The sequence below is a fragment of the Pseudorca crassidens genome, chromosome 7 (genome assembly GCF_039906515.1).
Source record: "Pseudorca crassidens isolate mPseCra1 chromosome 7, mPseCra1.hap1, whole genome shotgun sequence".
Lineage (NCBI taxonomy): Eukaryota > Metazoa > Chordata > Mammalia > Artiodactyla > Delphinidae > Pseudorca > Pseudorca crassidens.
Genome location: NC_090302.1, coordinates 63,512,147 through 63,529,649, shown reverse-complemented (window position 1 = coordinate 63,529,649; position 17,503 = coordinate 63,512,147).

Sequence of the window (17,503 nt, the reverse complement as noted above, 5' to 3'; positions counted from 1 at the left end):
CCTTTCCACAGGCACTGAGTCTTCACCGCTCTCTCTGCCCCACAGTCTCCACTTTCCCAGAGGCCTTTTCGTTTTCTCATGGGTTGGACTTCATGTAATTTGAGGATGTGGATAAGAAACTGCAGGGGGCAAGATTTAAAGACGGGCAGTGTGTCCTGGAAAGAGCCAGGTAGATTTGAGTCCCAGCCATGTGTGTTTGGGTCAAGTTGCCTAATCACTCTGAACATCAATATCCCCATCTACAGAGTGAAGATAGTATCTTTTTTCAGAAATGATATATGGAAAGCTTCTAGCTCCCTGCCGCCTAGCAGATACTTCATAAATCATCAGTGTGATTGCTATTATCAGGCTGCTCTATCTACACCTGAGACCAGTCCTAGGCGAGGGATGATTGTGAAGGAGGTCTGTGATGGTGGGAGGCCTTATTACCACAGCTGCCTGTATCTCCCTATTAGCGTTGTGTCCTATGGCTGCCTCTGGGGAAATCTAGAAGCCAAGGAAGGATGCAGGAGAAACAAGCAGAGAGAATGATGTTGCCCTGCTTGGAGTCCATACCAAGTGGTGACAAGCATGGTCACCTGGGGCCACCAGGGTTTCATTCACCTGAGGAGACAAGAGGCTCAGGGGACCAAGACACTTGGATAATGGGCAGAATTAGCTGCTCTCTGCCGAGACTGGTGACCCTACCTCTGAGGGGTTCCCAAGTCCCCTGGTGACCCCAGCATGCACAGGCCACCATTTTCCTTTTAGGCCAGTGATTTTCCACCCTAACTGCACATTAGAATCTCATGTGGGAGTGGGCCTGGCTAGTTTTAAAAGCTCCTCAGGTGAATCCACTGTAATCAGAGTTGAGAATCCCTGTTCCAGACTCAGCCTGAGCCTGTTAGGGCTTCTTCTGTGGAGGGAAGCTCCTTTCCTCTGTCATTTTCCCCAGATGGATCCCAAATGATGATGAAAGCTTGATGGTAATTATTCACATTGCTTAATTTGTGTCATGCTTTAAAACCATTTATTTCCTTTAAAATGTATATGCTTCTTATTCCAGCCAGCATAGTCTAATTTGGTATGGTTATATCTTGCTCAAGCAATAGATCCCAGTCTTCCAGTTAAAAAACACAAGCAAGGAAGGGAGAATCATTCCTTAGGTTCCTTTCTGGAGTAACATCAAGAGTCGTTTAGGGGATGTTAAACTTATCCTTATCAGGATAGGTTGAGGAAACCTTCTGGGGTGACTCCTTCATTTCTCTGAACTGGTTGACTAGCTCAAACAAAAAGCCTCACGCACACTGATGGACACCTCATCTCCCAGGAAGCCTCCTCCATCACCTGAGCTGCTTTTCTTTTTTTTTTTGAAAAGGCAAAATTGCACACATGTGTTACAAGAAGCCTGCACACTAATGGTTGACCAAGTTTCTACTCTCATTGCTGAGATGTAGCTGTGTGTCATCCTTGAGTTTTTAGAAAACCATACTTCATTCTAAAGAGTTACTATGAAACAGTGTAGGCATAATAATCATCAAGGAAAACTGAGGTGGATGGCACTGCTATTTTATCTGGAAGGATTACCTGGAAGCACCGGGTCACTCTCCACTGTCAAATATTGACGTTCAGTCACGTGGAAGAGTGACATGACCACTTATGTTAGGTTCAGATGAGCACAACGAGGACTAAAAGTTAGAAGTTACAAGGAGACACATTTGTACTAAGGATGATGGAGACTTTTTTTTTTTTTGGCGGTACGCGGGCCTCTCACTGCCGTGGCCCCGCCCATTGTGGAGCACAGGCTCCAGACGCGCAGGCTCAGCGGCCATGGCTCACGGGCCCAGCAGCTCCGCGGCACGCGGGATCCTCCCGGGCCGGGGCACGAACCCGCGTCCCCCACATCGGCAGGCGGACCCCCCAACCACTGCGCCACCAGGGAAGCCTCGATGGAGACCCTTTTGATGGAATAAATGAGCCTCACACCAGAGTATCTCTTGACCAATCAGTTCAAACGCCTGAAGGTCAGAGTTGTATTTGAAGAGGAGTAGCTAAATTATTGTTTACACCAAAGATCTTCAGCTGGCCAGGCAGACGTGCCCCATACGCTGAAACCAACGCGGGCCGAAAAAGGTAAGAGGATAAATTCAATCCGCATCTAAAAGTATCTTACATACCCATGAGAACTTTAGAAGTTCTCATTACGCTCATTACGTAAGTTCTCTCACGCTCAGGAAACAGACTCAAGGAAGGTAAGTCACTTTCCCAGAGCTTCTCCGTAACTGAACGGCAACATTTAAGTCGAGGTCTGCCTGACCCTATTTTACTATAACTCTATCCTGATTGTAGGGTTTCTGCTTTGCTCCTTCTTTTTTTTCAGTTCGTTCCTTATGTAACATTTGTACTGTATCTTCAGAAACTCATTGGCATTAAGTCAAATCTATATTCAGTACATATTTGGGGCAGTGATTTACCCAATATTTGGTCTGGGCATCAGGCAGATTTTTCGATTTGCTGGTAGATATCGTATACCAGGGAGGGCCATCCAGGAGATGTGTTTTCCAAGTGAGTTCATTAAACAGTAAACTCAATAATAGAAAGACTAACTTAGGACTGATTTCAATCTGCCAGGCCTGCTTTCATATTAGCTGTTTGTTGAGTCGAGATTCAATTCTCACCCTCTGTGAGCCGAAATCATCTTTGCACTCAACAGGTGTGTTTGGAGTGCTGTGGAGGCACATGCCTGTGTTCTCAGTCCTGCCAAGCAGATCCAGGTCATTTCCAAATCCTGGTCCTGCTACTTCTCAGCTCATGACCTAGAGCGAGGCATGTATATATCTTTTCTAATGGCTGTTTTTCTCATGGGGTGGTTGGAATTAAATGAAATAAGATAGTAAATGACATATGAAGTGCCTTCTGTGGTGCTAGTATGGTTTTCTTCCCTTCCTTCCTTCCTTCTTTCCTTCCCCAATACTAACTTAGCTCCCACTCAGCAGAGGCCTTGGGCTAGATGCTGAGTATTTAGTAGTAAATTAGAGCTGTTTCTCTTTCTGAACTTAAAGCTCAGTGAGAGACAGACTAAAATCAAGTAAACAAAATAACTACACCTTATGAAGTCTGCTGTAGGAGAAACAGAAGGTGCAGAGACAGACGATCAGGGTAGGGCACCAACCTTAGAGTGGCCAGGTACTATTAATTGCATTATTGTAATGATTATAGTTCAAGTGAGTTCTTCTTTTAAAAAAAGACTCTTTATAATGGAATTTTTCAATATATGCAAAACTAAAGAGTGGTACATATACCATCACTCAGCTATAACGAGTATCAACTGATGACTGCTCATGTTGATATTGTTTTCTATTTCCATATCCCCCAGCTACTGCATTATTTTGCCAGAAACCTCAGCTATCATATCATAATCTGTAAATATTTCAGTACCTCTTTATAAGTGATAAACATAATACATAAAGAATTCAGATAATCTTACTATTACAACAGAATTTTTGAGGGCCTTGGAGCTGAAACTCTTGGCTACGTCTTTTTTTTTTTTTTGCAGTATTTTTTTTTAACATCTTTATTGGAGTATAATTGCTTTACAATGGTGTGTTAGTTTCTGCTGTCTAACAAAGTGAATCAGCTATACATATACATACATCCCCATATCTCCTCCCTCTTGCGTCTCCCTCCCACCCTCCGTATCCCACCCCTCTAGGTGGACACAAAGCACAGAGCTGATCTCCCTGTGCTATGCAGCTGCTTCCCACTAGCTATCTATTTTACATTTGGTAGTGTATATATGTCCATGCCACTCTCTCACTTCGTCCCAGCTTACCCTTCCCCCACACTGTGTCCTCAAGTCCATTCTCTATGTCTGCGTCTTTATTATTGTCCTTCCCCTAGGTTCTTCAGAACCATTTTGTTTTGTTTTGTTTTTTTAGATTCCATATATGTGTGTTAGCATATGGTATTTGCTTTTCTCTTTCTCACTTATTTCACTCTGTATGACAGTCTCTAGAACTATCCACCTCACTGCAAATAACTCAATTTTGTTTCTTTTTGTGGCTGAGTAATATTCCATTGTATATATGTGCCACACCTTCTTTATCCATTCACCTGTTGATGGACACTTAGGTTGCTTCCATGTCCTGGCTATTGTAAATAGAGCTGCAATGAACATTATGGTACATGCCTCTTTTTTTTTTTATACTTTAACTTTTTAATTTTTTTTTTACATCTTTATTGGAGTATAATTGCTTTACAATGGTGTGTTAGTTTCTGCTTTATAACAAACTGAATCAGTTATACATATACATATGTTCCCATATCTCTTCCCTCTTGCGTCTCCCTCCCTCCCACCCTCCCTATCCCACCCCTCCAGGCGGTCACAAAGCACTGAGCTGATCTCCCTGTGCTATGCGGCTTCTTCCCACTAGCTATCTACCTTACGTTTGGTAGTGTATATATGTCCATGCCACTCTCTCACTTTGTCACAGCTTACCCTTCCCCCTCCCCATATCCTCAAGTCCACTCTCTAGTAGGTCTGTGTCTTTATTCCTGTCTTACCCCTAGGTTCTTCATGACATTTTTTCTTCTTAAATTCCATATATTTGTGTTAGCATACGGTATTTGTCTTCCTCTTTCTGCCTTACTTCACTCTGTATGACAGACTCTAGGTCCATCCATCTCATTACAGATAGCTCAATTTCGTTTCTTTTTATGGCTGAGTAATATTCCATTGTATATATGTGCCACATCTTCTTTATCCATTCATCCGATGATGGACACTTAGGTTGTTTCCATCTCCGGGCTATTGTAAATAGGGCTGCAATGAACATTTTGGTACATGACTCTTTTTTAATTATGGTTTTCTCATGGTATATGCCTAGTACTGGGATTGCTGGGTCATATGGTAGTTCTATTTTTAGTTTTTTGAGGAACCTCCATACTGTTCTCCATAGTGGCTGTACCAATTCACATTCCCACCAACAGTGCAAGAGGGTTCCCTTTTCCCCACATCATCTCCAGCATTTATTGTTTGTAGATTTTTTGATGATGGCCATTCTGACTGCTGTGAGGTGATACCTCATTATAGTTTTGATTTGCATTTCTCTAATGATCAGTGATGTTGAGCATCCTTTCATGTGTCTGTTGGCAATCTGTATATCTTCTTTGCAGAAATGTCTTTTTAGGTCTTCTGCCCATTTTTGGATTGGGTTGTTTGTTTTTTTGTAATTGAGCTGCATGTGCTACTTTTATATTTTGGAGATTAATCCTTTCTCAGTTGCTTCCTTTGCAAATATTTTCTCCCATTCTGAGGGTTCTCTTTTCATCTTGTTTATGGTTTCCTTTGCTGTGCAAAAATTTTTAAGTTTCATTAGGTCCCATTTGTTTATTTTAGTTTTTATTTCCATTTCTGTAGGAGGTGGGTCAAAAAGGATCTTGCTGTGATTTATGTCATGGAGAGTTCTGCCTATGTTTTCCTCTAAGAGTTTTATAGTGTCTGGCCTTACATTTAGATCTTTAATCCATTCTGAGTTTATTTTTGTGTATGGTGTTAGGGAGTGTTCTAATTTCATTCTTTTACATGTAGCTGTCCAGTTTTCCTAGCGACACTTATTGAAGAGGCTGTCTTTTCTCCATTGTATATTCTTACCTCCTTTATCAAAGATAAGGTGACCATATGTGCATGGGTTGATCTCTGGGCTTTCTATCCTGTTCCATTGATCTATATTTCTGTTTTTGTTCTAGTACCATACTGTCTTGATTATTGTAGCTTTGTAGTATAGTCTGAAGTCAGGGAGCCTGAGTCTTCCAGCTCCGTTTTTCTCTCTCAAGATTGTTTTGGCTATTTGGGTTCTTTTGTGTTTCCATACAAATTGTGAAATCTTTTGTTCTAGTTCTGTGAAAAATGCCATTGGTAGTTTGATAGGGATTTCACTGAATCTGTAGATTACTATGGGTAGTATAGTCATTTTCACAATGTTGATTCTTCCAATCCAAGAACATGGTATGTCTCTCCATCTGTTTGTATCATCTTTAATTTCTTTCATCAGTGTCTTAAAGTGTTCTGCGTACAGGTCTTTTGTCTCCTTAGGTAGGTTTATTCCTAGGTATTTTATTCTTTTTGTTGTGATGGTAAATGGGAGTGTTTCCTTAATTTCTCTTTCAGATTTTTCATCATTAGTGTATAGGAATGAAAGAGATTTCGTGCATTAATTTTGTATCCTGCTACTGTACCAAATTCATTGATTAGCTCTAGTAGTTTTCTGGTAGCATCTTTAGGATTCTCTATGTATAGTATCATGTCATCTGCAAACAGTGACACTTTTACTTCTTCTTTTCTGATTTGGGTTCCTGTTATTTTTCTTCTTTGATTGCCATGGCTAGAAGTTCCAAAACTATGTTGGATAATAGTGGTGAAAGTGGGCAACATTGTCTTGTTCCTGATCTTAGTGGAAATGCTTTCAGTTTTTCACCATTGAGAATGAGGTTGGCTGTGGGTTTGTCATATATGGCCTTTCTTATGTTGAGGTAAGTTCCCTCTATGCCTACTTTCTGCAGGGTTTTTATCATAAATGGGTGTTGAATCTTGTAGAAAGCTTTCTCTGCATCTATTGAGATGATCATATGGTTTTTCTCCTTCAGTTTGTTAATATGGTTTATCACATTGATAGATTTGTGTATATTGAAGAATCCTTGCATTCATGGGATAAACCCCACTTGATCATGGTGTATTATCCTTTTAATGTGCTGTTGGATTCTGTTTGGTAGCATTTTGTTGAGGACTTTTGCATCTATGTTCATCAGTGATATTGGCCTGTAGTTTTCTTTCTTTGTGACATCTTTGTCTAGTTTTGGTATCAGAGTGATGGTGGTCTCATAGAATGAGTTTGGGAGTGTTCCTCCCTCTGCTATATTTTGCAAGAGTTTGAGAAGGATAGGTGTTAGCTCTTCTCTAAACGTTTGATCGAATTCGCCTGTGAAGCCGTCTAGTCCTGGGCTTTTGTTTGTTGGAAGATTTTTAATCACAGTCTCAATTTCAGGGCTTGTGATTGGTCTGTTTATATTTTCTAATTCTTCCTGGTTCAGTCTCGGAAGGTTGTGCTTTTCTATGAATTTGTGCATTTTTTCCAGGTTGTCCATTTTACTGGCATATAGTTCCATGTAGCAATCTCTCATGATCCTTTGTATTTCTGCAGTGTCAGTTGTTACTTCTCCTTTTTCATTTCTAATTCTGTTGATTTGAGTCTTCTCCCTTTTTTTCTCGATGAGTCTGGCTAATGGTTTATCAATTTTGTTTATCTTCTCAAAGAACCAGCTTTTAGTTTCATTGATCTTTGCTATCATTTCCTTCATTTGTTTTTCCTTTATTTGTGATTTGATCTTTATGATTTCTTTCCTTCTGCTAACTGAGGTTTTTTTGTTCTTCTTTCTCTAATTGCTTTAGGTGTAAGTTTAGGATGTTTATTTGAGGTGTTTCTTCTTTCTTCAGGTAGGATTGTATTGCTATAAACTTCCCTCTGAGAGCTCCTTTTACTGCCTGCCATAGGTTTTGGATTGTCGTGTTCTCATTGTCATTTGTTTCTAGGTATTTTTTGATTTCCTCTTTGATTTCTTCACTGATCTCTTGGTTATTTAGTAGCATATTGTTTAGCCTTTTGTATTTTTTACAGTTTTTTGTATTTTTTACAGTTTTTTTCCTGTAATCGATATCTAGTCTCATAGCGTTGTGGTCAGAAAACATACTTGATACGATTTCAATTTTCTTAAATTTACGAAGGCTTGATTGGCGACCCAAAATCTATCCTGGCGAATGTTCCATGAGCACTTGAGAATAAAGTGTAATCTGCTGTTTTGGGATTGAATGTCCTATAAATATCGATTAAGTCCATCTTGTTTTAATGTGTCATTTAAAGCTTGTGTTTCCTTAGTTATATTCATTTTGGATCATCTGTCCATTGGTGAAAGTAGAGTGTTAAAGGCCCCTACTATGATTGTGTTACTGTCGATTTCCCCTTTTATGGCTGTTAGCTTTTGTCTTATGTATTGAGGTGCTCCTATGTTGGGTGCATAAATATTTACAATTGTTATATCTTCTTCTTGGGTTGATCCCTTGATCATTATGTAGTGTTCTTCTTTGTCTCTTGTAATAGTCTTTATTTTAAAGTCTATTTTGTCTGGTATGAGAATTGCTACTCCAGATTTCTTTTGATTTCTATTTGCATGGAACATCTTTTTCTATCTCTGCACTTTCAGTCTGTATGTGTCCCTAGGTCTGAAGTGGGTCTCTGGTAGACAGCATATGTATGGGTCTTGTTTTTGTATCCATTCAGCCAGTCTATATCCTTTGGTTGGAGCATTTAATCCATTTACATTTAAAGTAGTTATCAATATGTATATTCCTATTACCATTTTCTTAATTGTTTTGGGTTTGTTTTTGTAAGTCTTTCCCTTCTCTTGTGTTTCCTGCCTAGAGAAGTTCCTTTAGCATTTGTTGTAGAACTTCCTGCCTAGAGAAGTTCCTTTAGCATTTGTTGTAGAACTGGTTTGGTGGTGCTGAATTCTCTTAGCTTTTGCTTGTCTGTAAAGGTTTTAATTTCTCCTTCGAATCTGAATGAGATCCTTGCTGGGTAGAATAATCTTGGTTGTAGGTTTTCCCCTTTCATCACTTTAAATATGTCCTGCCACTCCCTCTGGCTTTCAGAGTTTATGCTGAAAGATCAGCTCTTAACGTTATGGGGATTCCCTTATATGTTATTTGTTGTTTTCTCTTGCTGCTTTTAATATTTTTTCTTTGTATTTAATTTTTGATAGTTTGATTAATATGTGTCTTAGCGTGTTTCTCCTTGGATTTATCCTGTATGGGAGTCTCTGCACTTCCTGGACTTGATTGGCTATTTCCTTCCCCGTATTAGGGAAGTTTGCAACTATAATCTCTTCAAATATGAGTCCCTTTCTTTTTCTCTTCTTCTTCTGGGACCCCTATAATTTGAATGTGGATGCGTTTAATGTTATCCCAGAGGTCTCTGAGACTGTCCTCAATTCTTTTCATTCTTTTTTCTTTATTCTGCTCTGCAGTAGTTATTTCCACTATTTTGTCTTCCAGGTCACTTGTCCATTCTTCTGTCTCAGTTATTCTGCTCTTGATTCCTTCTAGAGAATTTTAAATTTCATTTATTGTGTTGTTCATCATTGTTTGTTTGCTCTTTAGTTCTTCTAGGTCCTTGTTAAACGTTTCTTGTATTTTCTCCATTCTTTCTCCATTCTATTTCCACGATTTTGGATCATCTTTACTATCATTACTCTGAAGTCTTTTTCAGGTAGACTCCTACTTCCTCTTCATTTGTTTGGTCTTGTGGGTTTTTACCTTGGTCCTTCATCTGCTGTGTATTTCTCTGTCGTCTCATTTTGCTTAACTTACTGTGTTTGTGTCTCCATTTCACAGGCTGCATGTTCGTAGTTCCCATTGTTGTTGGTGTCTGCTCACAGTGGGTAAGGTTGGTTCATTGGGTTTTGTAGGCTTCCTTTTGGAGGGGACTAGTGCTTGTGTTCAGGTGGATGACACTGGATCTTGTCTTTCTGGTTGGCAGGACCCCATCCGATGGTGTATTTTGGGTGTCTGTGACCTTATTATGATTTTAGGCAACCTCTCTGCTAATGGGTGGTTTTGTATTCCTATCTTGCTCGTTGTTTGGCATAGGGTGTCTAGCACTGTAGTTTGCTGGTTGTTGTGTGGAGCTGGGTCTTAGTGTTGAGACGGGGATCTCTGGGAGAGCTTTTGCTGTTTGCTATTATGTGGGGCTGGGAGGTCTCTGGTGGACCAATGTACTGAACTGGGCTCTCCCACTCAGAGGCTCAGGCCTGACAGCTGGCTAGAGGACACAGACCTTGTCAGCCACATGGCTCAGAATAAAAGGGAGAAAGAAAAAGAAAGAAAGAAAAATAAATAAAATAAAGTTGTTAAAATAGAAAAAATTATTAAAAATAAAAAAAGTAAAAAGTAAAAAAAAAAAAAAAAAAGAGAGAGAAAGAAGAGAGCAACCAAAGCAAAAAACAAATCCAACAATGATAACAAACACAAAACTATACTAAAAAAATAGAAAAATAAAACCGGACAGTCAGAACCCTAGGGACAAATGGAAAAAGCAAAGCTATACTGGGAAAATCACGCAAAGAACCATGCACATGCACACTCACAAAAAAGGGAAAAAGGTAAATATATATATATATATATATATATATATATATATATATATATATATAAATTAAAAAAAGGAAGAGAGCAACCAAGTCAATAAACAAATCTACCAAAGATAATAAGGTCTAAATACTAAATTAAGATAAACATAAAACCAGAAATGAATTAGACGCAGAAAGCAAACCCTAAGTCTACAGTTGTTCCCAGAGCCAACTCAAAGTTGCTCAATTTTGTGATGATTCGTTGTCTATTCAGGTGTACCAGAGGTGCAGGGTGCATCAAGTTGATTGTGGAGATTTAATCCGCTGCTCCTGAGGCTGCATAGGGAAATTTCCCTTTCTCTTTTTATTTATTTATTTATTTATTTATTTATTTATTTATTTATTTATTTATTTATTTATTTATATTTTTGGCTGCCTTGGGTCTTTGTCGCTGCGCACGGGCTTTTCTCTAGTTGCGGCGAGCGGGGGCTACTCTTCGTTGCGGTTCCCAGGCTTCTCACTGGGTGGCTTCTCTTGTTGCAGAGCACAGGCTCTAGGCACGCAGGCTTCAGTAGCTGTGGCACTCGGGCTCAGTAGTTGTGGCTCGCGGGTTCTAGAGCGCAGCCTCAGTAGTTGTGGCACATGGGCTTCGTTGCTCCGCGGCATGTGGGATCTTCCTGGACCAGGGCTGGAACCTGTGTCCCCTGCACTGGCAGGTGGATTCTTAACCACTGCGCCACCAGGGATGTCCCTCCCTTTCTCTTCTTTGTTTGCACAGCTCCTGGGGTTAAGGTTTGGATTTGGCCCCACCTCTGCGTGTATGTCACCTGAGGGCATCTTTTGGGAAGTCTGAGCCCTTCTGCCAGTGTTCAGTAGGTGTTCTGGAGGAGTTGTTCCACATGTAGATGTAGTTTTGATGTATTTGTGGGGAGGAAGGTGATCACCACATCTTACTCCTCCGCCATCTGGAAGGTGCGCCCCCTTGGCTATGTCTACCTGGTAGAATCTTACTCCTTTCTTTTCACTATGTGTAATGCTTGCTTGGACCTTGTCTCAGCTCCTAGATGATGAAGTGAATAAATACATGAAAGTGCTTAGAAAAATGTCAACACAATATAATTGTTCAATAAATGTTAATTATTAGAGATGTTAGAGTGTGACTGGTATTGAAAAACTTGTTCAGAATTTTTGCTCAGGAACTTTCCAGTCTTACGCATAATGAATTGATGATTTACGATGGATAATGAAGGTGTCTCATAAACAAAGACCCTAAACTTTACAGGAATGGTAGACATTTAGAGGAAGCTACTAAAGAAAGAGTGAAACTACTAAAGAAAATGAATGCAACTTTTATTTTTGTATGTAGAATGACCTTTTGATTTATACTAGAATTCTATCATTAGAATTTTGCAAAATATTTTATTTTGAGAAGGTCTGACAAGCCCAGGAAAACATTCAAATCATAGTAAGCTAAAATCTGTTTTTGTTTACTTAATTTCTATTGAAATCATCACTATAATCTATCCATGCTTTCTGTCTTGACTGACTGTCCACTGTATATCAGGCCCTTTCAAGTTTCTGGAGATTCATATATGAATAAGTTACAGTATTTGGCTCATGGACACACTTAAGCAAAATGAATCAACAATGCTACAGTGTTAAATAGAGACCTAGTTAAAGTGCAGAGGTCAATCACTTCTCTTGGACCAATTCAATTTGGGCAGTGAAGCAGTGAAGTAAGGGCATCTGGCCTGAGGAAAACTAGAAGGAGTTGGTATTTGAATTGGGCTTTAAGGACAGGTAATATTTTGCTGTGCAGGAAACAGGGGAATGGCATTTTGGATGGTGGTAGGAAGTGATGCAGAGCAGTGGTGTGTAACAGTGTCCTTGTGTTCCAGGAAGACTGAGTTTTCTGGTGACTTCTCCAGTGGATATATGGAGACTTTGGTTAGAAGATGTCCTGAGGGTTTTAGACTCCAACCAAGGTATTAAAGGTATTTTGTTGCTTTCTTAGGGCAGTTGTGACTATATACTAAAATTTGGACTTTATGCCTCAGGATATGTGGAAGCACAGATTTTGGAGACTAGAGGAAGCCATAGTTAGAAAAGTAGAGGTATGATTTGGTACAGTGTATCATCAACACTTGACTGTCTCTGTGACTAGTGACTCACCCTACTGCACCTCCCCCTGCCTCCCCTGTAAATTTTTCCAGATTCATTGTTTTCCAAATTAGAATCTTTAAATTCTTTGTAGTTTCATGTAGGTGAATATGGGGGAATCCATGAACTATTTTCAATTTTCCCATAAGCTCAAGGAAATTAAACACTGTCTATAGGTTAAAACCAACCTTCTCATCAAAGTTGCAGGATCCTTGCTTTAGTTATGACTCTTTAGTAAGGGCCTTTGGCCACCAACTTTGGGAAGGTCTTCCTCTCAGAGAGCTTACATAGCCCAGGAGTTACAAGCATGGGTTTTGGAGGCAGATAGCCTCGAGTGTGAGTACTGGCTCTGTCACTTACGAGCTATGTGTTGGGGGCCAACTCACTTAATCTTCTGAAGCCTCACTCTCCTTGGTTAACTAATAGGCTATACTGTACATCTTTATCTCGTTATGTAAGTATAGAGTCCTATGGAAATTATGAATGCTGCCAGGTGAATTACAACCTTTTATGTGTCCATCAGCATCACTGGACACTATTGGTGTAGAGGTCACAGGACCCCATATTTGGGGTCCCCACTGAGGATCTGTGGGGTAGGCTGCTCCCAGGGTTTGATGGCCACACTCTGGAACTCTAGCTTGCCACTGCATCTACTGATGGCTCTGTCTGAGTGCCTCCAAAATCCCAATTGATCTCTTTCTTTTTGCCCAGTGCCTGGCTGAGTGGATTTCGTGAGCCTGGCTGCTTGCCTCTGTCTTGCAAAAGCTGGAAGGAAACACGCTCAGTGCCGTTTCCCACCCAGCTCATTAGTCAACTTCAGGACTTCAAACGACACACTCTGTTTCAGTTTGCTGTTTTCTATACCTGACACATATACAAATGTGTTCGATACACACTTCCTATGCTTGGGCATAGCTTTGGGGAGCCCTAATGGAGACTTGGTGGTTTTATGCTTTTTAGTCTATATTGCCTAAGAGAACTGATACAAAGGCCAAGCAAAGAGGTGGTAGGTATGAATGTCATTTAATGTTACAGTCATATGACAAGGCTGAAAATGATCTCAGTTAGTAGTGTGCCCTAAATGGCCTGTTCATATAAAATAAGCTCCTCTTGAAAATGGTTTGAAATTTAACTTTCTTTCATTGAGTTGACTGTTAGAAATATAGAATCGTTGACAAATCATATCGAACACTGTTCATTGTACAGTGCTGGGCAAACATAAAACAATTCTCTTTGGATAACTGCCCACGTACTCTACTGTTCATATAAGCTTTCCAAAAGTTTCAGATCTGGAAAAACATAAAAAACGCAGGAAATCTCCCTCGAACAAGTTTTCTTGGGCAGATTTCTGGCAAATAATGCTTCCTGTTACATAGGAAATACTCTTAAGCTTAGCTTCGTTTATAGTACTTTGGCTGACCTACTATTTAAGCTGTGAATTCTCTTTGGTTGCTAGTAACAGAAATGAAAAAGTGAGACGACAACAACAACAAAAGTGACTTGAAGGTATTTAGGGGGTTATTTTTCTCTCATGTAAAATACATTGGGGATCGGTACTCAGGGTGATATGGTAGCTCCCTGATGCCATCAAAGACTTAAGGCTTTCTAGCTTTGTGCTCCACTATCCGTAGTGTGTAACTCTTATTTTCATGTTAGCAAGATGACTGCTGGAATGCCAACCATCATGTTCATGTTCAGATAGGGTAAACTAGGTGAGTAAAGGACAAAATAAGTGTGTGAAGCCTTGCTTTAAGAGATTTTCTGGGAGTCCCTCTCTATCATTTGTACTCACATCTCATCAGTCGTAATGCTCTCACATGATATTCTTTACCTGCAAGGGAGGTTGGATATATATTTGAATGGGCACGTTTACTCCTTTAATAGAAATGGTGTTTGTTCATAAGGAGAGAATGGTTTTTTGGCAGGCAAGTAGCGGTCTCTGACACATCTTCTTTTAATCTTAGCTAGAATTTTTACTTATTCTTGGTTGAAAAGTCATAAGGGGAAAGAGGAAAAGTTAATTAATCTTCTAATTACAAATAGATATAAGTGGTTTTTATAATGAAGAGCTAATTAACCATACCCCAATCTATAACAGTACATTTGAGAAGACTTGTATTGGACTTTCCTTGGTTTCCACTGTCCCCTGAGCACATGTAATCTTAAACCTATAGGGTCTTTTTGTATTCATTTGTTCTCTTGCAATTGTTCAGTGGAAGTTTCACGATGCTTTTATCTTATTACAACGAAGAAGGACATTTGGGTGAGAAGATAGTATGTGAACACTTGCCTTCAGGTACAGTTTCTAAAATTGTATTATTGTCTTCTGATAATGGTTGCACTAAGTTAGGTGGTGGGAAGGAAGCAAATAATAACAACTGTGGTGAAAACTACAGAATAGTGTAGTGCAGTGCTTTTCTGTTATTATTTTATTTTTTTACAATATATCCTTATATCCTATTTATTTTTTAATTTTATTTTAGAGTATAGTTGATTTACAATGTTGTGTTTAGTTTCAGATGTACAGCAAAGTGATTCAGTTATACATATATCTATTCTTTTACAGATTCTTTTCCCATATAGGTTATTACAGAATATTGAGCATAGTTCCCTTTGCTATACAGTAGGTCCTTGTTGATTACCTATTTTATGTAGAGTAGTGTGTATTTGTTAATCCCAAACTCCTAATTTATCCCCGCCTCCCCACCTTCCCACTTTGGTAACCATAAGTTTGTTTTCGAAGTCTGTGAGTCTGTTTTTTTTGTAAATAAGTTCATTTGTACCATTTTTTTTTAAGATTCCACATATAAGTGATACATATCATATTTGTCTCTCTCTGTCTGACTTCACTTAGTATGTCCGTGTTGCTGCATAATTTCATTCTTTTTATGGCTGAGTAATACTCCATTGTATATACGTACCACACCTTCTTTATTCATTCCTCTGTTGATGGACATTTAGGTTGCTTCCATGTCCTGGCTATTGTAAATAGTGCTGCAGTGAACATTGGGGTGCGTGTATCTTTTCGAATTATGGTCTTCTCCAGATATATGCCCAGGAGTGATTCTGTTATCTTTAATAGTAAAATTATTTCTTCAAATAAAATCATACTGAGGATGTTTAGCTTTATTAAAAAAAAAAAAAAAGGTAAAAAACAGGCTTCCTCTAGTTGAAGCAAGAGTGGAATATCCCCACTCTCTCTCCTTCATGACCCTGAGGCCCTTCCATGGAATACTAAGAGTTCCAGAGAAAAATTGAAAACCTCCCTTTCACTGAATTCTTGCCTCAGTTCTGCTACTGGCTGGCTCTGTGACCTTGGTCAAATTCCTTTCCTTTTCTGGGCCCTAGGTTTTTAAAGTAAAAGACAGGGGATTTGGACCAGATGATCTTGAAAAGCCCTCCTAGCCCCATGTTTCTAGGATGTCCTGGCAACCAGTGGGCCAGCTTCTAGTGTCAAGTCTGATCTATTCTTTTTTCATCAAAATGGTTGGTTGCTGAAGCAATCCAATCACTAATATTGGCTAGAAAGAAAAACTAGAAATAAGAATGCTTTTCTCTTAAATATTTCCCTGCTCCTAGGGAAATAGCTGAAGGAAAGTCATGGAGGAATTTAAATCACATTCAAGCATTTATCGCAATGAGTTCTATAGAAGGAAACCAAGGCCAGTGAAACTGCCCATTTCAAAGCATCTGTTATCTGCAAAGAACAGTGACAGTTGCTCTTCTATATTTTCTTTCATTTAAATTGCATGACATTCATCAGAGGAGGTATTATTTCCTCCCTCATACAGGAACCTGGACCAAGTTTGTCCTGGATTTGAACTTGTATCTTCTCTCATTAACATTTTCACTGATTGAATCCCATCTGGTCCTATATTAAAAGGTCAAACTCTCAAACTAGATAAGGCCTTGGACCTGCCCTAAGGAGCTTTAGTGACTGATGTTCATTACTTCCAGTGTTGTTTCGTTGATACCAGTAGCTCTCACTCTTTTTTTTTTTTTTTATTAAGTGTCCAACAGAGTTAATCTAAGGGTGGGGTTCATTAAAATGCAAATGTTCTGGTCTCCTTCCTGCTCCAGAGATCTTCCCTTGGCAGATCTGGGGTGGATCCCACGCATCTACATTTTAAACTCTCTGCTCAGATGACTCTGTGGCCCAGGAATGGTGGGGAACCACAGCTTTAGGTCTCCTGGAGTTAGTGATGTTCATGGCTACCTTCCTAACCAGAAGGTGGGCACTAGTTGCGTGGGCACTGAGCCTTTTTCATTTTTTGTCTATTTGACCTGTGTTAGGGGTTTGAAAATACTTGCAGATTAAAAGTTTAAAAGAAGGGAGAAGAGAAAACCGTTCTGGAGGTGAAGTACAGAATTCACTCACACTGTTGAAAAACAGACTGTAAGAGTACAAGTAAGAGAAAGGAGAAGGGTTCTATTCCAAGGGACATATCCTCATGGGCATTTCAGGATTCAGATGAGCTGACCAACTAGGAGCCCCTGTGTCCTCCCACCCCCCATTCAGTGCTCTTCTGCTGATTTATTTTCATCCAGACACTTAACACCTGCTTGTCCTGTCCTGCTCACCAACCCTAATACCGCTGGTATGTTACTCGAGAGCCAGGATCTGGTCTGCTGCTCACTTCCGTACTGCCGGTGCATACGGCAGTCCCTGGCACACAGTGAAGGGAATGAAGAGAGAATTATGTGATGGCCTGAGTCACAGAAGGAAGGAGTGAGATTGGAGGGAATACAGGCTAGTCTTGAGTATTGCAGGGCTCATGGGGCAAAATGCTAAGTTACTCCAACACTTAATTAGCTATTTTTATTGAGTGTCCAAGCCTCCTTCATTTAATGGGTGTTTTACTCCTTTTATCTCAAGAAAGATGGCAGAAGTTTGTGTCTTTTGGCTTTGATCACATTATTTCTGGGTTTTGTTACTTAATAAGGCAGAAGTTTAAATTAATATCATTCTCCATTGCCTGTTGAGGGGTTAGCTGTACAGTATGGAGTGGGTTTTGGCAAGTTTTCAATGGAGAGAAAAAAAGGAAACCTCTGTTTGGGAGTTGCAGTGGGGGGAAAGAGGGAGAGCCATTTACCTGAGCCCCTGGGGCTACATCTGCTTTCCAGGAAAGATCTGCCGTGAAATCGAGTCACCTTAGCCTTGGGGGGGTTTACAGCTCAGGGGCAG